Genomic DNA, 23462 nt, shown 5'->3' with positions numbered 1-23462 from the left:
AAAAAAATCCAATGATATATTTAAAAAATTCAATAATTGTTTTATTAATATAGAGCAAATTGTTGATTTTTACCATATAATACATTCAAAAAAATTTGATAGTAGATTTTAAAAATCTGATAGTACATTAAAAAAAATCGATAATACATTTTAAAAATTCGGTATAAGTTTTTATCGAAATTTTGAATATATTATATATTTTTACCGAATTTTTGAAAATTCAATAATTCATATCAATTAGGCCTATAAAAAATAAAGTTAACACTACCCATTTTTTTATCTAATTATTGAATTATTGTTACAATGGCAATTTGTTTTACTAAATAAAGTTTTTAAAACACAGGTTTGACAAAAAGAAATATTAATTATCATCTTTTATCAATTGAGTCATCTAACATATTATTCACGCATGCATCAAATTCATTTGTATTAAATATGAAGAAGTGTATTGAGAAAAATTAAGTTCTAACATTATAAAAAAAAAGACCTACATAAATTTTAAAAATAAGTATTCCATTTCATTTAACTTATTAATTTATAAATGTCAATAATTTATAAATAAATATTATTGTCAAAAATTTGTTTATAAATAAATATAAATAGTTTATTTATAAATGTCAATCTATAGGGTTGTGTCATACCCCAAAATTTGCCTTCCATATTCCATTCACAATGATTTAAAGTTCAAGATTCGAATCCCAAAGGTTACTCATTCAGAAGTTCAGATGATCCACAGTCAACTGGTTTGACCTAAAAGTCAACCATAATCAGAGCATAGTCAAAGCCTCCCAATTTTGGTCAACATCAAGTATGTGAAGCATAACCATCATTTGATCAAAGATTGATCATGATTCCATTAATAGAAACTCAGAGATGAACAAATACAAAAAAAGTTCAAATTAGGGTTTCTTAGGAGAAAGTCAACCCAACTTTGACTGGGCATAACTTTCACATGGAACATCAAAAATTCCCCACTCAAAGCCTATTTTGAAGGAAATTGGATTCTCTACAACTTTGTCTCTCACAAGCCAGGGCTAGAAATGATTCATTTGAGAGATACAGTGCAAAGGATTACAGGTCATTTTCAAGCATCCTTCAAAAGCAGTTTTTTCGCAAAGAGGATATGGTCAAGATAAAAGCTCCAAATGAAAAATATATTCCAAAGTGGCTTATAGAGGACCTCTTGAGGTTTCCAAAAAGTATTAGAAATCCCTCATAGCTTAAAAATTGAGTGAGATATGATCGATCAAAGTTGGGTAATTTTGGAGGACCAAATGTGAAATAAAGGAGGCCTAAGTTGGATTTCTTGCAAATGGGCCTGTCTTTCTATGACTCAACCTTGGCCCACAAGATATCTATGTTATCCAAACCACATGCCACAAATTTTAGCCTTTTATTTGATTTAATATATATTTTTATTTCATTTTTATGATGTAATTAAATAAAAAATCAAATATTATGTTAAAATATCCACATGGGCAAATTCCAACCAACATTAAATGGCAAAATATATTCAATTTTCGTGCATAAGTGGATTGGAGGAAATTGATACAGAACAGGCCAAATATAGTAGCTTAAGATTCAAGAAATTAAATCCAATTTTCAAAGGAGGCAAGATTTGATTCAAGTGAATATTGGTGGAGTTTTTTTAACCTAAATTCATTCACTATAAGTAGGTGAAGAGGGGCATACGAATAGGGGAGGATTTTTCTGGGCAGAGGCACACATTCAAGAACAACAAAAATCTCTAAGAAGCCTGAATTCGGTTTCGATAAATCAAGGTGTTTCAACAAGATTTGGAGGTTCCAATAGCTTCCTCAGGAGATTTAGAACGTGTCTGGATTAATACGCTTCAACAACACCCCCAGAATTTCTCCACACGAGCCAAGGTATGAGGTTTTAAATTTTTGATCGGTTAGAGTAATCCATGCGTGCTTATTGCAAATTAATTATATATTCTGATTGGTCTCAATGCTGTGATCGTTTCTGGGCAAGAAATTTATTGTTTGTGTGGTTTCATCGTGATTAGCCATTAGAGGCCGTTTTAAGCTTTAGGGTTTCGAATTGGGGATTTCTTATAGAAGAGAAATTAGGTCAAATTAGAGGCACCTGTAGGTTCGCATGGTTGAGACGAAGAGAAGGACATGGTCGCGAAAGATTTATTTGCATCCATAAGCTAATCGTTATTTTTCAGTTGAGCTTGCTACGAAACCAAACCCTAGCAAAACCGTAGCTAAACCCCAGAAAATAACCAGGTCTGGGGTAGAAGATGATGTGTTGTCATCTTCTGGTTGGTCAACTTTGAATCGCGCGCGCGTTTTAGATATAACTGTTTAGTTTCGTTATTTTATGGATCCAGGGCATTCTCTTAACACATCAGCGCCATAGCTGAGTTGGCGTGCGTGGGTATAGTTCACCCCAAGGGTCCAGGGTTCGATCCCTGGCCCTTTCATAATATTTTTCTTGGATTTTCCTCCCTGATCACATGCGTTGTCAGTCCTGTAGCCTACCATAAGCCCCACAGATCTAACCCTAGGATCCTCAATCTCCTAGATCTGACGCCCCAGCCTTGATCCCCCATATCATACACCCTCATCATTATCACGCAGGATTACAACCTTAATAAAACTTAAATAAATTTTAATTATCTATTTTGTTTTAATTAAAATACCTTTTAATATACATTAATTATATAATAATTATTTTTATAAATAAATTATTATGTGATATTTATATTAAAATGTTTAATTTGTTGTTCGTGCCGATTAAATGGATTAATCGCTATGGTCAACAATAATTTTAATTAAAATTCTATTTAATTAAAATGCAATTCAATTATATTCGATTAAATGGTTGCAATTATCTTATTAATTGTGATGATTAATCCTCCCTTGTTCTAAATTTAATTTGTTATTATTTGTAATCGTATTAATCGGTTATGAGGGGTAACAATACAAAATAAAATTCACAAAAATAATAAAACACATTAATTCATTATTAGTGATAATCGAATCAATCGATTTGAATTGGTAATGGTGCAAAACCCCTAATCTCTTAACTATGGTGATCAAATCTATTGATCAGTGCGGTTAATTGTGCCAAATCAGGGTTGTACGCCCGAATCTTAAAATATTTCTTAAATCCATTCAAAACACTTCAAATCAAACTACGGATTTTCATCCTTATGCAAAACTACGATAGGCCATTCAAAAAGCCTTCAAACCATTCAAACTCTAATTCTAAAGGCGTACAATCCTGTGCCCGAACTACGTAGACTCTGATCCTCCCTAAGGAGGTACGTAGGCACTTGGCAACAAGGCGAGTCCCCCTCTTCAAAATTCTAATCATGTCATTATAATTCTGTTTGCCATATTTCTTTATGAACCCTGCCATGAAACCCTGATCTTTGAATTATTAGCCTTTAGGAAAGGGCTGGGGGTGCCTAACACCTTCCCTCAGCCTGATTATAATAACTTACCTCGAATCTCGCGTCTGCGTAAGGTTTCCTATTCGCCTTGGTAGAATAGGTGGCGACTCTCTAAGTAAAATTTTAGGCAGGTTGCTACAGGTTGCTCTTTCCATCCTTATATGTGTCTTTCACATATTCGGAAATTCAAAATTTTCTCTAACGCGTTCGAAGATGCATCTCCGTTCGCATTCAAAATCACATAAATTTTTGTCTTTCTCGTATTCACTCCATTTTAAATAACATATACTTCGGAGATACATCTTCGTATGTTATTTGGATGTATCCGGAGACGCGTCTCTGAAATATCCCCTGTTCTCAGTTGTGGTATTTTTATTTACTAAATTAATATATTTATGGTCATTTTAGGCCATGACTTAAAAGGAAAACACATACATTACGTTGATTCAAACATATTAGTTAACTATGAAATAAATCATAGTACTCAATTATGAAAAAAAGTCATACAATAAATAAGTTGTTCCAAAAATACAAAATAGTACAACCAAACATAAACCTAATATGGTTCTTTCTAAATTGTTTCCTTCCCTTTGAAAGTGATTGTTGTTCTTAACATGTACTTCATCTTCAAGTGCTTTGGCTTCATCACCATCAATGCCATTTTCATCAACATCAACATTACTAATTGATTGGTCCTTTTCCTTTTTGTCATGCTTCCACTCCTAATCTTTAGTCTCTTCAAAGACCACCTCCCTGTTTATCAAGATCTTATTGTTGATGGGATCATAGAGCTTGTACAATTTGGATTCTTCACTTAATCCTAGGTGAACACACTTTTTACTTTTCACATCTAGCTTTTTTCTATGCATATCAAGGATGTGCACAAAAGCTACACAACCAAATATCTTGAAATGATGGATTGAGGGCTTCACACCACCCCTTGCTTCTTATGGGGTCATGTTCTTAACAGATAGGATATGACTTCTATTGATTATGTATGCTGCCTATTTAACTGCTTCAGGTCAAAATCTCCTAGGTACATTTCTGCTTGACATCATGCTTCTTATCACATTCATCAAAGTTATATTCTTTCTCTCAAATACTTCATTTTGTTGTGGACTATATGCAGTAGTTAGTTGTCTTTTAATGTCGTGGAGACTGCAAAAAACAGAAAAAACATTGGATGTAAACTCACCCCTCTATATATTCTACGATACTCGATCTATTAACCTGGCTCCTTTTCAACTAGTGCTTTGAATTGTTTGAAGATATCAAAGACACCAATTTTCTCATGAAGAAAATAAATCCAAGTTTTCCTACTAAAGTCATCTGTTAAAGTTATGAAGTACTTGCTTCCACCATTTGATGTAGGATCGATAGGACCATAAACATATGAATGATCTGGCTCAAGTTTCTCCTTAGATCTCCATGTGGCCTGTTTAGGTATGACTTGTCTTTATTACTTTCCCATCAAACAACCTGAGCAAGTTTCATCTTGATTCTTCAAATTGGGCACCCCTTTAACCATATCCTTTCGTATAAGTGTGTCAAGGCCTTTGAAGCTCAAATAATCATATTTACAAGGGTTAAATATATAAAACCCCTTTGTAATGTTAGCGAGTTTTGATTTTAGCCCCTGTAAATTTTTTTTTTGCAATCACCCCCTTGTAATTTCTAGATTCCCTCAAGGACCCCCCAGACTGCCACATAGCAGAAAAGATTCTTTCTTGCTGCCTACGTGGCAGTCCACGTGAATTTTTCATTTTAATTTTAAATTATTTTTAAATTCCATGTGGAATAATTTTTTTTTTAAAATTTTGTTTTAAACATATTTTTAAAAAATTATATTTTTAATAATTTTATTACTGTTTTTATTATGAACACCCCCTGTAATATTAGCGAATTTTTATTTACCCCCTCATAATAAAAGTAGTAGCAGTTTTTACTATGAACACCCCCTGTAATATTAACGAATTTTTATTTACCCCCTCATAATAAAAGCAGTAACAAAATTATTTAAAAAAATGAATTTTGTTTAAAAAAATTATAAAAAAAATATTTATTCCACGTGGAATTATAAAATAATTTTAAAAAATCCACGTGGACTGCCACATAGGCAGCAAGAGAGAATCTTTGCTGCAATATGGCAGTCAGGGGGTCCTTTGAGGGAATCTAGAAATTACAAGGGGGGATTGCAAAAAAAAACTTTACCAGGGGCTAAAAACAAAACTCACTAACATTACAGGGGGTGTTATATATTTAACCCTATTTACAATGCCACAGTTGTGTAATATTTGTTTATGGTGAAATTCATGCACAATGGAAGGACCACTGGTGCAAAAACTATAAACATTTTGTTGGATGAAATTATTGTGGTCATGATCACCCCCTTGTCATCAAGATACACTCTACAACCTCCATTCTTGAATAATATTTTCAGGTTCTTTTGAATCAATTGTCCAACACTCAAGAGGTTGTTTTTCAATCCTAGGAAGTAGTATACTTCGGTGATAACTTGGGTGATGCCATTTAATTGAAGTTTCAAGTTACCTTTCACCATCACATGCATCTTGGAGTCATTCCCAGCTTGATAGATTATCTAAATCCTTCATTAAAGTTGAAAAACCATTCCTTTGTTCCCACCATGTGATTGCTACAACCTGAATCGAGAAACCAAACTTGGTATTTAGTCTATGTGCCTCCTTGTTGTGCCATGAGAATCAATTCTTCACTATCATCAAATCCAGAAAAATTGGCATCACTTTCTTGCCAAGTTGGCACTCACTTTGGTAGTGTCCTATCTTATGACATTTGAAACATATATAATCTCTATTGAGTCTTCCTCTGCCCTGACCACGATAACCACCATACCCCTTGCTCTATTACTATTGCTTCCTCGCCCATAGTTTGCAATTTTTAGAGCTTGTTCTTCTTCCTTTTCTTGATTGATCTTCATCCTTTGTTCATGAACAAGAAGGCTACTATGAAGCTCAAAAAATGGAGACATTTGTAACATCATTTGATTCCTCTATAAAGCACACCACATAGTTGAATTTTATGGTCATTGATCTAAAAAATTTCTTAACAATTGTGGTATGTGTCAGTTTTTCACCTCGAGCAATCATCTTGTTAGTAACAACTAGGGTTCTTACGAAGTATTTATCAAGCGTTTCATTGTGCTTCATGCATGGGACCTCAAATTTGCAACGTAGAACCTACAACTGAGCCTTTTTCACCTTTGTAAAGCCTTGATATTTTCTGCGCATGGAATCTTAAATATCTTCTGTCGTGTCTCATATCAGAATTGTTTCAAGTATTGTTCGATCAATTGCTTGAAACAAATAATTCTTGGCCTTGAGATCCTTAAGTCTGCTTTCATCCGCGAGTTTTTCTACTCTTGCGTTGCTTTTGGTGGTGCAAGCGCCACACCGTGCTCGATTAACTCCCAATACTTTTTGGATCGGAGGAGATTCTCCATCAGCATGGCCCAAAGATCATAAAAGCCATCGAATTTTGAAATTGCAAGGATCGAGAACTTTGATGAATCTGTCATGGAAGGAGATGGAAAGAGAAAAAGTTGGACACGACTCAAAGATGAAGAAGATGATTAGAGAAAATGATGATTAACTTTAGTGTTTTATTCGCCACAAATCATTAAATATGTTTCTTGATTGAGATTGAGTATACACAAAGATCGGTAGCCAGTGCTCTAAATACCACTTTGTTGTAAATGAAAAAGCATTGTTTTGTATTACTACTACAAAGGTTTATATACAATTCATGAGTTACTTGTATAACAAACAACATCTGTATCCAACTAACTAATTGATTCATAACTAACTGTGAGTTAGGTATTATTCTAACCAATAAAAATCCAACATAACTTGATTTTTCACATGGTTTCTAATAGAGGGTATTTAGAATGGGAGTATTCTACATTTTTGTCTCTTCTTATCACCGTTTTCTATAAATTGAATCATAATCTTTTTTGTTTTAATTCAATAAAAAATATTTTAATTAAATAATAGTTACATTTTCATTAAAATGCTAATAATAACAATTATACATTAAAAAAAATAATACAATATACAACTATCGAGTCATACAAAATTAATGGCATCAACATTTTCTTAAACGACCTTTTTTCAATTAAATCATTATTAATAATTTCTTTTCCTTTTTTGGAAATTGCAGGAATATAAATAATTTTTTATGGAGATTAAAATAAAAACTAACAATATATATCTTTTTGGTAAAGATTCAACTTATATCTATCAAGAACTTGAATTTGGATTGTTTGATGAATAATAGATAAACATCTTTTATTTTGTTATTTTAGTATTCAACTTTTTCTTAATCCTCTAAACAGATCATGGGACTCAACTTATCTAAATATTTTTTTATATGTAGAAAACTAGTTGAAGGCATGTATGTTATTATTAAAATATTTAATGAGAGAAGGTTAAAGCACTTGTACCAATGAGCTTTTTTGTTTATCATTTTCTTATTTTATAGTGATGTCATTCGTGTCGTGTAAAACCATGTGAACCAAATGCCAAAACCCACCAAATTATAAATGTTATAATAATGAAGTGGTAGGATCCTAATGAAGATTCAAGAGTAGTAGATATTCATATGTCTAGGGGTGATCAAAACCAAACTAACCCAATAGAAAACCGCAAATCAAACCAAACCAAAACGAAACCGCAAAAAACCGCATTTGGTTCGGATTAGTTTGGGTCAGTTTTTACAAAACCGCACGGTTCGGTTCGATTTGCGGTTTGTATTTTGTAAACCGAACCAAACCGAATCAAACCGCATTATGTTACAACCTAAATTTTATTTAACTCACATCCAACCAAAACTTAAACTTATACATTAGCATTATGATTACGAACAATTTTCTCATCCTTACACATATAATTTCAGTCCCGATCTTCTAAAATCTATAATAACATTATCGCACCTTCTTTGCCACATACATCTTCCCTCTTCTTCTATAATCTCTACTCTCTTATATTCTTTCTTTTTCACCTTCTCATTTTTATGTAAATATTTCGTATTTCAGTTTCGTTTTTATCGCATATCTTCTTCTCTAATCTCTCAACACTTTTTTTCTTTTTCACTTTCACTAATCTTTCGTCTCTTCTATTTTTTTGTTTCGTTATAATAATTTTTATATTGTTTTATGCTATTATTTTATGTTTAATATTCCACTTTTGTCTAATTTAATTTTTGCATATTAAATAGAAAATTGTTGTCAAAATATGACAAGTTTTGTTGTTATTTGATAGTGTATGAATGTATAAATACAAAATTATGTTATCATCTATATATGTATGTATGGCTCAATAAAATATTTGTAAAAAACCGAACCAACCGAACCGAACCAAACCGCATTAGTTTGGTTTGGTTTGGTTCGGATATTTTTTAAAAGCCAACCGAACCAAACCAAACCGCACTATTTTTTCTCTTGCGGTTCGGATGATTTTTTTCGTCAAAACCGCCCAAACCGCACCGTGAACACCCCTACATATGTCTATCTATAGAGAAAATAGAGACTCCGCTAGTAAAATTTTAAGTTAGTATAACCAATTTAGAAGTTAATAATTGAGTTATCTATTTTATTTTGAGAAAGAAATTCAGTAAATTTCTACTTAATCAATAAAATGATATTAACTTAAAAAAAATTGTTGACATAATAAATTGTTTGACAAATAACTCGATTTTCTTTAATAAGGGCAATCTAAAGAGAAATACTTAAAGTAAATCAAATTATTTCATTAACGTTGTACTGACTTTAAATCACCAACACTAAAATGACTATCACTTCAAACCTTAGGAATACATACTAACAATGAAATTATTTGATATCAAAAATGAAATTTATTAGAATGCTTGGCTTGAAAAGAGTTGAAGTTAATGTGGATTCGACAACTGTTGTTAAGGCCATTGAGGAAGGGGTGATTCGACATCTGGAGTGTGTCACCATTTTGAGAAATATTAAACATCTTATTGAAGATCATGAAGTGGTAATAATCTCTCATTCCTATAGAGATTCGAATAGAAGCGCAGATATGCTAGCTAATCATGGGTGTGTGACGAAGATTTCAGCTACATTTGATCAACCGCCGCAGTTTTTGAAATCCTTTCTGGAGGATGATGTTTTAGGTTTTTTAGGCTCTATTGAGTTTTCTTTGTAGTTTGCGTTTTTTCTTTTGGGCTTAGGCCCTCCATTATTCCAAAAAAAAAATGAAATTTATTAAAGCACCTGAGCTTGAGAGATTGAAGCTTGATTATTAATAGGAAAAAATTGCGCAAAAGTTGGGAAATAATTAACCTAGACATAAAATATTGAAGAGTTAATCATTAACCAATTAAGAATGAAATTTAAACAATTTGATTAAGAAAATTATTTATATGCTTAAAAGATTGAGGTGATAACATGAACTTTAAGGTAAATTTATTTAGAGGAGTTTGTTGAGAAGACTCATGCTTCTATAAAAACTAAATGAAGGTTAGAAACATAAACACTAGTTAAGAAAAAGACACTTTGTTTGATAGGAAGATTCCTATCAAGACTATAAAATTAGGGTTTTCTAACTAAAAGGGGGAAGAACACTAAAAGTAAAGGAAATTAAAATAAAAGATAACTTTGATTTCTTTGATTCATACTCTTCAAAGTCTCAAAGAACTACATATATAGTACTCATAGTGATACTAAACTACAAGGCCCAAATGAAAAGCCCAATTCAACAAAACATTCAAAATAAAATAATAACTACTATAATTATATTACTAATTAAAATATCTAATTCCAACTACTATCATTGTCCATTTTCAAGTAAGAATACTTTTGATCTCTATCCTTCCTTATTTGATAAGGTGGTTATATTGGTTACCTTTACTCCAACAATTTGAGGGGGTTCTTTGATGTAAACACCATTTGGTCTTAAAAACTTCCTAATTAGAGGTACTTTAACTTTAGCTTACTCTTTTTCATTTTCAAGTTATTAAGGAATTGGAAGGTCACAAAGTGAAATATGATCCTAAATTTGGATAGGAATATTGGGGTGATCATATACTTCTTGTTTAGGGGGTAAACAAACCCCTAGAATATATGAAGTTGATGAAATAAGGTAAAATGTGTCATCTCCGCCATAATTGCGTTCACAATTTTGGAAATCACATGAAGCTGTTTTGAAAGTAAAATTTTTTTTATGGAGAGGGAAATTACGTGAGGAATGAAAAACAAAAGGAATTTTGTTGCTTAATGAAGCAAGGAAACTCAATGTAAATAGCACACTAAGGAAAAGTGATATCAATTAAAGTTATTTATAATGAGTGTCAAAGATTTAGGAAATTTAATCATCTAAAGAGTTCAAAAGAATTGGGTGACCGTTGAAAAGCCAAGTGTATTTAGTCTTTATTCTTTCATAAGTCGAGATAGGACTTACATCGATTAGTTTTCTATTTTTATAGTTTAATGAAATTATTTAAACATATACTGTCATGTTTATGTTGCATAACAACTATTCGACCAAATAGTATAGAGGTCCATTTTTTAAAATGTAAATTTAATTTAAGTGTCTGTCGAAATCAAAAAAACAAATTAATTTAGGATTAACTTGTCATTTTTTGATCCAACCAGAATTAGACAAGTGAAACTGCGGCTGAACAAGACAGAGTCAAATCTTTCTTAAATCTACTAGTAACAAACCCGTGCATACGCACAGGTTCTGGTCTGGTACGCGCATTTGTTTACATGATATATTTATTTTAAATATAACATTAAAAAAGAAAAAAATATTTAGATCAATAATATATTTTTTACCATTGATCATAAATACCATCTTTTGTATATAAAAATATTTAGATCAAGAATAAATTTTTTTATCGTATACAAATATTATTTATGTTTAAGTATACAAGAATAAATTTTTGTATTTTGTCATCATTTATAAAAATATTTTGACATCATTTGACTACTTACTTTTGCAGATTATTAAGTTGCTCCACCTTAGCTTTTGTTAATTATCCATCAGCTAAAATTACCTCAACTTGTTACGTAAAAGCTTTCTCTTCAAGACTTCAATGTACATCCAATATATCTTTACCACTCAAGCTGAGACATTAAAGCTCAAGCTGAGACATTAAAGTTGTATTGCCATTGTAGACATTAAGCTTGTACTTGAGTAATAATATTGGTATTCTTTGGTCGATATTAAAATGAAGTAATTAGTTAGTAGTAATTGTATTAAAATGGTGATGATTAATTATTATTACCCACATGAAATGGCCATGATAAAGGTGATGGCATGAGTGAGATTATAGATAGCAGATACAAATGTTGCTGATGTTAAGAGGCATTTCATTACTATCAGAACAAGCACTTCATTACTATCAGAATTTGCATCTCTATCAAAAGTCATAACGTGACCTTGATTTCTTTTTGTTGAAGTTAACTGCATTGCAAATCTTTACTTCAATCTGCTATATAAGTGAAGGTTTTAAATTGTAACAATCCCAAACATGTGGTGTGCAAAGTTTCAAATAGATTTTAAAGGGATGCATGAAAGAGGAAACAAATTTGAGTGTGTTTGAAAGTAGTTATGAAACTTTAAACCCTATGTCATAAAAGTAGAAGACTTTATGAAACTAAGACTTCGGCATGAAAACGATCTCCTTGTCCATTACTTTTATAGCTACGCCTTCGCCAGTTTTGAGATTCTTCACGTAATAAACTTTGGAGAATGTTCCATTAGCCGCTGTAGTAGCAACATATGTTGTTTCAGGAACACCAAGATCAGCAACATGTCATCCAACAATACTCCTGCAACATAAGAACAAAACATTTAGAAGGCCAATATAATTGATTTGTATCAACTGGTGCATGCTCCATTTGGAAATAAAGTAAAACTATTTATGATTTGACAAGGTTAAAGAAAATTACAAAATAAAGTAAAACTGGTTTAGAAAGTCTAATGGATGTATTACATCAATATACAGGGACATAAAACATTTCACCAAAATACCACACATGAAACATCACTATGCTCTTTCCATCCTATTATTAGCAATGAAATGCCTCTTAAGATTGACTTATTTAAGTCTATCTACTGACATAAGCATTTTAGAGACGGTTTGACAGACCAACAAAAGACCACACATGAAACACCATTATGCTCTTTCCATCCTATCTACTGATATAAACACAATTTGTATGTTTATTATTTACTAAGACAACAAAAAGTTACATAACTTCTAAAAGAATTAATGATACTAAAACACATTCATGTGAGGAATTAAACCATCATATACTGATGGAATATCATAAGTGGCCCCATAAATGACTACTCTAACATTATAACACCACCTCATACTTTAACTTATCAAGGAGAGGCATGTTGATAACAATTACATCGCACTTTGGAAGCATTTTATCAACGTCCTCTTCAAACTTAGCTTCAATTTCTTTCTCCAATTCAGGCTCCATTTTGAGTCTATCATGATATAAAAGGTTATAGTTAAAAGGTTTCAGCCTTTGGAGTAAAAGTTTCCCGATTCGTCTAGCACCAATTGTTCCTTCGGCAGTCAGAAGTAACTCTAAATTCTTGGCTTTCTTAATTCTTTCGGCGGTAACATAGGCATGGTGAAATGGTGTAGATATCAACACATCCCACAAGTAGTTCTACCATCACAGACCATTGTAAAACCGCAGGAAATGCTTTAGCCACCGCCGTCTCCCCGATTTCGATTGACACCCCTTTGCTCCAAGCAACAACCATAGAAAACGAAAAAATTCCAATGGTATTCAAACCAGAATCAATTAAGGTGGAATTTCAACTTACAATTAATCTCAGTCTCACCATAGTCGACATAGCAAGCGGATCACCCCGAACCCTGATGGAAATAGAAAATCAGAACTCAAAAAATTCAATGAGTACAGAGCTATGATAAAAGTCTTAGTTCAAACAAATAGAATTGCAATTGAATATTATTAGTCCAGTTAGCAACACATGGAGGGAACTTGTATAGTAAAACTACCTTTCCACATGAATCTAAGGATTACCTTCTGCAGTAAGCTTCCTTGAAATTAGACATTCATTGTACGTGAACATGACCTTGTGATTTCTAAGGTAATCATTTATATTTTAACTCATTATGTTAAAACATACAACAACATTTTGCAATTAGTTTAACTCTCAAAACCTTGAAACCAGTAACTCAAATTAAATCACTTTGAATCTGTTTTAAGCTTGAAATTCTCAAATGAAATGACTTACTCCCATGCCAAATTATAAACCAACCCAAGAAAATCCACAATAACTTACTAAATAATTTTAGATCAAAACTTATATATATTTCATTCAACTATTCAGTACCTCCAAGTTATACATTTGAACCAGTACCTTTGCAAAGTATCATGTGGAAGAAAATATAGTTAAAGTATGCATCACCAGTAACAATAGTAAGATTGAATCATCATTTACCAACAGTCTTTAAGATGATAAAATGCATCTAAATTAGTGGTTAGCAACATCAAGTACGTGTCGGCCTGCCGCAATTAATAAATAATTACTGAAACCTTTAAGAAATAAGTACTATATCAAACAAATCAATTCTACTTGCCTGAAAGATTCTAATGACATAAAATTTAGAAGAAGAAAAGAAGGATCATATATAAACAAAATTCTTTTGGAACTTGGAACTGTTATTGGAAAGTTAGTCATGTTTCATATCAAGATAGCAAGCTTACGAAAATTCCCAACCTGCACTTGACGAAGCAAAGCCGACACCGAATATGTTCCCACCATTAAAGGCAATTTCAAAGATGCTGCAAAGACAGTTTCAAAGTTGTACCTCAACAACAATTAATGCAATCAATATATGATTTGTTTGAATCAACAAACCGAAGGACCAACCTTGTTTACGACCAACAACAACAAAACATTGATTTTGTGGGCACTATAACAATAAAACAGCAACAATGTTCAAACCTTCATCAAAAAATAATTAACAAAACATTGTAAGCAAACAAAAAAAATGTCACTTCGTTGGCAAATCGAAAATAAAGGTTGAAATCAAACTTTTTTCAGAATACTCACCGGCAACCTCTTCGACCGAACACCGATGATAAATCTATAAACTTAAAACCGTAATTTTCCCGTTATTGAACCCTAGCCACAAAACCAAAACCCTAATTTTAAACACAAAACCAAACAATTCAGAAACAGATACAAATCGAAGAAATTTCATAACCGACACAAATCGAAGAAATTTCATAACCGATACTCAAAACATACCTTTATATACTCCAAATCCTCCCTGCACAAAATTCACCACAAACCCTAACATGAAGAGTGACATACAATAACTACAACATCTTCAGTAGTTTCGAAGCTCCGTAAGTTTCCGTGGACATACCAGAAACGCTCCAAGAGTATCATAGAGTACCATCCGGTTTGTAAAGAAGAAAGAAAGAAAAAGGAAAGGGAAGAGAAGAAACGTGAGAGAGAAAGTGAGAAAGGAAGAGAGAAAGAATGAGAGAAAGGACTGAGAGAGAGAGAAGAAATTGAAATTTTGAATTTAAGATAGTGAGATACAGCTATTTGGCAATTCAAAAAGATATACTTTTTCAGTAACCATTAAGTTGTAGTTCCTCCATATGACATCATCAATTCATTCATTCCCTAAAGAGCAAAGGCACAAAACAACAACTATACAATTGAAAGTCAATTATATGACATCATTAATTGAAAAAAGTAAATTTATGACCAAAATTGCCCCTATTTTGGAGAGGTGGCAAAATTAGAAGGAAGGGTATTTGGGTGTTTTTCAGAACAATTTCCTTTCTTATATTATAGATTAGGGCTCACGAATGTCACGAGACACAAAAAAGAATCAAAGTCTAATAAAGTTTGACAATCAGACGATTAAGATCTTATTCCATAATTTTTGGTGCCATTAATTACAATTGTTGGACAATAAAAAAAATTCAATTTGAACAGTAAAAACATGCACATAATATGGCAACAACTAGTATCACGCAAATAAAAAAACCAACCAATACTAAAACACCATGTATCCCAAGACGAAGAGCCCTCACACGTTATTTAAAAAAAAAAAACATTTAAAAGAGACATTATTTCTGTAAGCTAGAGTTCTATGGATATAATGCTAATAATTTTTTTTTTATAAATACCACAATTTATAAATATTTTAGATAAAAAGTAAATCAAATCAAATTTGTTTTTCCATTTATTTATCAATTTATATTTTCTAATTTACTTTATGCATTTATTTGTGTAGATTAAAAATCTTCAGACTTTTTTTAATAGAAAATATATATTGATAAAAAAATTAAAAACTATCCAATTGTAAATAATTTTAAACTATAGAAAATGTCTAGGGGACGAAATTAAATTCTCTCCAATTTATTGTCTCATGCTACCCCATTCTACTTTAATCTAATAGTGGAGAAAAAAAGAAATAAGAAAATAAAATGAAATAAAACATGATAAATCAAATCCTTAAATTGAATCCAATGACCACAAATGAAGCAGAAGGCATGGCAGAGTGAAAAGGCAGAAGAAGACCTGAATCCCTAGAGGATTGTCAAAGACATATAAAATATTTAAAATAATACACCATCAACAGAACAACAATTCAAATATTACAGACAAGAGAAATGCCCAAACAGATAAAAATCAACTTCTTTATGATCGAAATATAGTTCATACCACCAAAACCACTATCTATAGATTAAAACCAACTAACAAAATCACATACTAGTCCCTACCGCATAATTTAGACAAACATTTGATTTGTTGTTTATTAAAAAAAAAATAGAATTTTAGAGGTGGCAAAACGGGTCTTCCTGTCTAAAGTCCGTCAAAAAGCAAGTGAGGTGGACAGGTCCGCCAAATAAAATGGACATAAAAGGCATGCTTGCCCCGTCAAGGTGGCGGATTGGCGGACTTGCCCGCTTAATTATTTATTTATTTTTTTCTTCAATTTTTTAATAAATTAATAGTCTTTTTTTTACCTTTCAATTAAATTTTTCACTTATTTTTTAAAATAATTTTTTATAAATATTTTTTAAATTTTACCTAAAAAAAATTACATATATTTATAAATAAATGTATAAAATAAAACCATCAAGAATTTAAATTATTAAAATTAACTAAAAAAACGTTGGCTTAAGGTGAGACAAACTTAACAAATATGCGAGGCAGACTTTAGCAGACGGCGAACTTTGGCAGGGCGAGCTTAGGCAGACAACGGATTTTGGCGGGACGAACTTGTGTAGACGACGGACCCAAAATCTCAATCCAACTCATCATTTTTACGCGGGTGCGCGGACCGACTCGACGGACCACCGCCCGTTTTTCCGCCCTAGTATAAACATAAATTCATCCCTTATTAACCTAAAAAGTATTTCCAAATTAAAAAAAAAAACACTCTTTTCCTCCACCTCTTTCTCAATTTTTATAATACGATTAAAAATCCCATCATTACATACTCTTCAAATAATTTAGATTATAGAATACCTCATAGCAAAATAATCTATAGACTTAACTCTACTACTTATAAAAAGAAAAGAGTTAAAGAAGGCTAAAGTCACTAGGAAGAGTCGTCTCCCAACTCAACTACTATAGAATCTTCATTTGAAAAAAAATATTTCTTTCAACCTAATCAAAATGTTGATATCACGACTTCCGATATTTTTAAAAGATGGTAGTAATAGAAATAGGTGAAGTTGACATAAAAAATGGAGTAATAAATAATAGAGGGACACACCACGAGGTTGTTGTTGTTATTAATTAAATTGACTCGTGGGGACAAATCTGATTAAACTCACCAATCACATGCACATTATACTTCCTCTCTTGCACATGCTTTCATTTCTCTCTCTTTTTCTTATCCATGTGCCATTTCTTTATTTCCACTCATTTTTTCAACACTAGATTCTTCTAATATAAACCATCACTTTATACTAATATCTATTGCGTAACAAGAATTAAATAATAATTAGTTCATAAAAAATATGTAACTATATAGTTAATACTATAGTTTATTCATAAATTTATTTCATGATAACATATATATCACATAAAGTAGTGTTTCATGCCAAAGATAATCTTTATTTATAAATCTATCTCTTTGGGACCAACTCATCACTCACCAACTTCCACCTTCTTTAATTTTCTTACTTTAATTCAGCAACAACCCTTTCTTCATTCACTTTGTTCTTATCTCCTAAATTAAAACATTTCTCCATTTATTTCGAAAGAAAAATTGTACATACTTTTTTATATATATTTTTTGAATAAAGGTGTTCAAGGAGGAACACCAATGGATATAATTAATAATAAAAAGAGATACACAAAAAAGTAGGGAGACAAAAAACCGAAACCCTCTCACATTAACAAAAACGATAATAAGATAAACCTAAACGATTACGGACAAAGTCAGATTTAATCGAGTCCGGGATATAGTTCCACCAATGATCTCCTTGAATATCTAATATCAAGTTAGCTAACTTATCAGTACAGTGGTTGCCTTCTCTGAATATGTGGGTGACTGTGAACGTCATATTGAAAGCTAATTGAATATAGTTTAACCACCTATTACTTAAGATCCAAGGAACCATTAGGGGGTTTGAAAAAGTTTGCAAACCAATTTAGAGTCTGTTTCTAACATAAGAAAAGTCCACTCCATTTGAACGGAGATTTTGATCGCTTTCATAGCACCAATGAGTTCGACATTAAACGCAAAAGAAATACATGCGTTACTAACAAAGCAGCCAAGAAACTTAGACTCATGATTTCTGAAAATACCTCAACTCGGAGCAGGGCCTAGAGCACCTAACGCAACTCCATTGCAGTTACATTTAATCCAAGGGATTATAGGGGAATCCAAAACACTTCAATGGTTTTAGGGGCGTTTGGAGGATGAATAATCACATTAAACGCTTTTAATATTCAAAAATATTCCATTGAGACCAAGGAAGTGCATTTAGAAGAGTTTCTAGAGATTGACACAAGAGATAAAATATTGTTGATTTCAGTCCTCTAATGAGGAGTCTTGTTATCAAATCTGGCTTAGTTTCTACTTTGCTATGTAAAAGTCTTGAAATTTGGCAATTTAAGTATTCTACTAGAACAAAAGGGAAAATCAATTTAGATATGTGTTTGGCTAAAGCAATTTGTTTGCTTATAAAGTTCAACTTTGTTGATTCTCCATTGTACACAAATTACTTTTGTATTAACTTTTCATAATTCATAATAGTGGAAGACCTTACAAATTTTCAATATTAAAGAGTAGATTAACCGCTAGTGGGGATGAATGAGTCAAACCACTATAAATTTTGTGTACATCTCTCCATTAACATTTTGTAATTATTGATTAGATCATGATATGGACTTGTAACAATGACTTTAATTATGCCCTTAAAATTAGTTAACAAAAATTATTCTAGAATGATAATGTTAATGTATCTAACATTTAGATATCTACTCTAAAAAATTTCAGATATCTTATGCAGTGGATGTTGTTGAACCACACTGTAAGAGCATATTCTTTGTAAGCCTTAAAACTTTACAATTTTCTCAAATATATGAAGCATTTAATGTTGCATGAACAATATTGTATCTACTACCTCTTAGTCGCTACTATAAAATATACCTTTCGTAACATGTTATTACATCAACTATTCAATCAATTGAAGTAATAAGAGATTTTTAGGGGCCTGCATTTATTTTATTTTATTAAAAGACTTATCACTACGATCCTTAATAACAACTGTGGTAAAAAGTAAGAAGGTGTCACTTTTAATCACGGTTGGAATTTCAACCGTGGTGAAAAGTGGCGTCTGGTCATCAATTGGTTCTAATCTCAGCACCAACATTTTTTTTTTTACTTATTTTCAAACCACTTTTCACCACATTTAGAATTTCAACTGTGGTGAAAAGTGGTGCCTTCTATTTTTTTTTTTAAAAGATATATAATTCTATTAGTTCATTCACTTTTTTCCTAGACGTACTTAGACCAACTTCATTTACTGCCTCCAATCTTCTTCTATTTCCGAAACATTATTCCTCCACTAAACCAAACTTGAAAACATCATTCTTCAATTAACGAATTTTAGAACTCCATAATCTTTTCTCCAAATTGAACGAGGCAAGGAAAACATGAATTCAACTTAGCAATGTTAGTTGTTGTTGTTGTGTCAGGTAAAATATTCTTGTTTAGCTATTCAATTTATTTATTTTGTTGTTGTTGTTTTTATTGTTATTCTTGTTGTTTTTGTTGTTGCTTTTTTTATTCTTGTTGTTGCGTTGTTCTTGTTATTGTTCTTCTTGTTCTTGTTGCTGTTGTGTTAAAAATATTTAATATTATATACTGTGATGAAAGTTATCAATATAGTAAAAAAAAACATGAAGTACAAATGAAAAATGTTGACTGACCTTTTTATCACCGTTGGTTATTACAATTTACAACTGTAGTTAAATGCAGCGAACTTTCCAATTTATTACCACCGCTAATGACCGCGGTTGTAAATAACTTACTTACAAGCACACACTACCTTACTACAGTTGCTCAACTAAGTTTATAGAACTTTTACAACCGTAATTATAAATACTCCCTCTGACTATAATTATAAGCAAATATTCTTTTTTTAGGTTCATTGAGTAATGAATGTTTCTGGTCTTAGACCAAATACATTCATTACTCAATGAATCTAAAAAGAAAATATTTACTTATATTTCAGACCGGATCGAGTATTTTTTTTTAATAAAGAATATAATTGAAAGAATATGTTTGAAATCACCACAAAAAACAACTATTTTTTTTTCAATATATCTTCTTAAAGTCAATCTTACTTTTACTCCTAATATCTTTCATTCGGCCTATATAATTATATTTGTTAACTTTAAAAGCTCCGCAAATTCAACTCTTTGTCTATGATACAATATTCAAAGAATAAAAAACTATAATATGGTATTTTAATTAGTAAATAAAACTTAATTGTTTTTGTCTCTTCATTGATGACACAAACAGTACTTAAATTTAATGTAATGATTAAAGTATAAAACTTAAATATGCATAATTAGATTCTAAAACGTTGTAAATTGTAAGATTTGTTAAAAAAAAAAACCTCCACCAACTAAACTATATATATATATATATATATATATATATATATATATATATATATATATATATATATATATATATATATATATATATATTTAAATTTAAAGTTTTTAATAAATAAATTATTATCGAGTCTAGTTAATGAGTGTCCTCAGGACAATGGTTAAGCATTTTAAAAAAAAAAATTATAAAAAATTTAATATTTCAATTTTTAAGACATTAAATACATTATTAAGATAAATACTGATTAATATTTCCATTATTATATATATGATTGTCAAGAGTGGTATGTATACGTGGTATGGCACAGCCCACAGGTTTAAGTCGAATCTATCAACTTTTGTCTTGTGAAAGGTTTACGCATTAATTTAAAATAGAAAATAAGTTAGTTAAATACAAAGGATATATTAAAATATCAATAGCCAACATGTGCATAACCTAAGTCAAAAAATAAAATAATACAACATGTAAGTATTTTATATTACACGTGTCGAATGGAGAATCACTTTACTGATTTTATTATTCGCTCACAAGACATGAAATAAACCATTGGTTTTTCTTTTTGTTTGACAAAAGATAAACCATCTAGTTGATTCCATTTTGTTTTTAATTATGTTTTTAAATGTGCACTTACTTATCATTGATTCACTCACTAATCTAGTCTCCTTTCATTAATTAATGTAAATATAAAAACAATTGTGTAATTGAAAGTATAAATTATGGGTCAAAATTATATATATATATATATATATATATATATATATATATATATATATATATATATATATATATATATATATATATATATATATATATATTAAAGTGTTTAAAATGACTAAAAGGTAACATAATTAATAATAATAAAATGTATTCAATTCTTAGCAAATATGTAATTAGTTGTGTTTTAAATTAGATTTAAGTGGACATTAGGAATTGAAACGAGTAGTGAAGAGTGGAGAACAGAGTTATGTAGTATAAGTGAAAAGGATAATAATAAATTTTTTTGAAGGAGGATTTTCTGAGATTCTTCAACGATGTTCATAGTAAGGCGCTTCTTTCTAAGGCTATCACTTCGTCTTTTCTTACTCTTATTTTTAGGGAAAGAGTTCTGTCAGGATTGAATAATTACAATTGATATGTTTGGTAGGATGTTTGTATAAGGCTTTAGCAAAGCTTTTGGCGGCGAGGTTGAAGAACATCCCAGGGTCTCTTATCTCTTCAAGTCAAAGTGCTTTCGTTCTGGGGAGACAAATGTTGGAGGGTGTTTTAGTTGCAACGAAGTTGTAGATTATGCAATAAAGGACAAGAAGAATTGTTGACTTTTCGAGGTGGATTACGAGAAGGCTTACGATAAAGTTAATTGGAAATTCCTGAAATATATTTTGAGAAGGATGAAATTCGACGAGATTTGGATTAATTGGATGAATGCAACTGTTTTCTCTAGTAACATGTCTGTTTTGGTGAACGGCAGTCCAAAGAAGAAGTTTGGAGTCGAGAGGGGTTGAGGTAGTGAGATCCGCTCTCTCCCTTTCTATTTGCCATTGTGGCTGAAGCTTTATTGAGTTTGGTTAGGAAGGCTATGAAATTAGGAGAATTTTCTGGTTTCAATGTGAAGGATATGTGTTTGGTGGATATACTTCAATTTGCCGATGATACGCTTTTAGTAGGGCAGTGTACGTGGAAACATGTTTAGGCCCTTAAGTCTATTCTTCGAGGATTCAAAATTGTTTCGGGTTTAGGAGTAAACTTCTATAAGAGCAAACTCATCGGTATAAATCAAAATTCTCACTTCCTCCTTGCCGCAACTAATTTTTTACGGTGCAGGATCGAAGAGAAAATGTTCTCATTCCTTGGTATTATGGTACGATCTAACCCGAGGCGAATTTATTCGTGGAGCCAGTTGATTACCAAGTTGAAAAAGTGGTTTTCCAATTGGACATGTAAATCTCTGAATTTAGGAGGTGGGATCACTCTTCTTAAATTGGTTTTGTGCAATCTTTCTGTTTTTCAGCTTTCGTTCTATAGAGCTTCGGTAGCTATTTGTAAAGAGATAATTAAGATTCAAATAATTTTTTGTGGGGCGGAACAGAGGGCAAAAGGAGGATACATTGGGTAGGTTGGAGTTCGATTTGTCGGCCGATTGAGAGAGAAGGTTTAGGCTTGAAAAGAATTGACGAATTCAATGTTGCATTGTTGTCGGAGTGGAGGTGGAAAATTCTGCAGGGGAGAATTCTTTGTGGTTCAATATATTTGAAGGAAAGGTATGGTAATTTAAATTACTCAATTATGTCTAGTTGTAGTTCAAGTAGTTCCACTTCTAAATCTTCTTGGTGGAAAGACATTTGCACTTTGGGAACGAGATCTCAGATTGACTTATTTGCTAGCTGCTGTAGATTCTCTTTGGGAAAAGGTACTGTCATACCTTTTTGGCAAGTGAATTAGGTAGGAAGAGGGCCTATGAAGGAAGAGTTTTCGGCTATTTTCGAAGCGGTTTATAGTAAAAAGAAAATGGTGGCAGATATGGGGTAATGGAAGGAGGGATTTGGGAGTGGGGAAACAATAGTGAGGGGGCTGGTGGAACTGCTGCTTCGAAAAGCAGAATGATGAAAGAGGAGTTGTTCCAAAACCTTCTGGCCAAAGTCTCTGTGGTTATGGAGGTAGCTAACTCGGTTTGCTAGCTTCTTGATGCGGATCACGGTTATTCGGAAAAAACTAGTTAAGGTTCACTAATTAAATTCTCGTCGGTTGAGGTGGCAGAACCTTTAAGAGAGATAGCATTTAGGCTGTTGTGGAAAGTAAACATATTGTTCAGAGTTAAGGTTTTTGGTTGAAGATGTTTTTAGAATCAGGTAGCTATGAAGGATCAATTAAT

The 23462-nt window shown here is 31.5% G+C and overlaps 1 long non-coding RNA gene across 3 annotated transcripts; it reads right to left on the bottom strand.

Moving 5' to 3' along the window:
• Positions 1 to 11906: 11906 nt before the first annotated feature.
• LOC131594447 (uncharacterized) lies at positions 11907 to 15114 on the bottom strand. 3 transcript variants are annotated; one of them, XR_009281381.1, is made up of 6 exons: positions 14734 to 15100; positions 14536 to 14627; positions 14353 to 14427; positions 14200 to 14264; positions 13279 to 13330; positions 11907 to 12260 (listed from the first exon to the last, which is right to left on the bottom strand). It is a non-coding gene; the product is annotated as an uncharacterized LOC131594447 (long non-coding RNA). The 3 variants fall into 3 exon arrangements; XR_009281382.1 differs by having other exon boundaries at positions 12811 to 14264; positions 14734 to 15114; XR_009281380.1 differs by having other exon boundaries at positions 11907 to 14264; positions 14734 to 15097.
• Between the last annotated feature and the right edge of the window lie 8348 nt (positions 15115 to 23462).

This window comes from Vicia villosa, linkage group LG4, assembly GCF_029867415.1.
Source record: "Vicia villosa cultivar HV-30 ecotype Madison, WI linkage group LG4, Vvil1.0, whole genome shotgun sequence".
NCBI classification, from domain to species: Eukaryota; Viridiplantae; Streptophyta; class Magnoliopsida; order Fabales; family Fabaceae; genus Vicia; species Vicia villosa.
The sequence above is the reverse complement of the archived record's forward strand: the minus strand, read 5'-3'. Positions and strand labels throughout refer to the sequence as shown.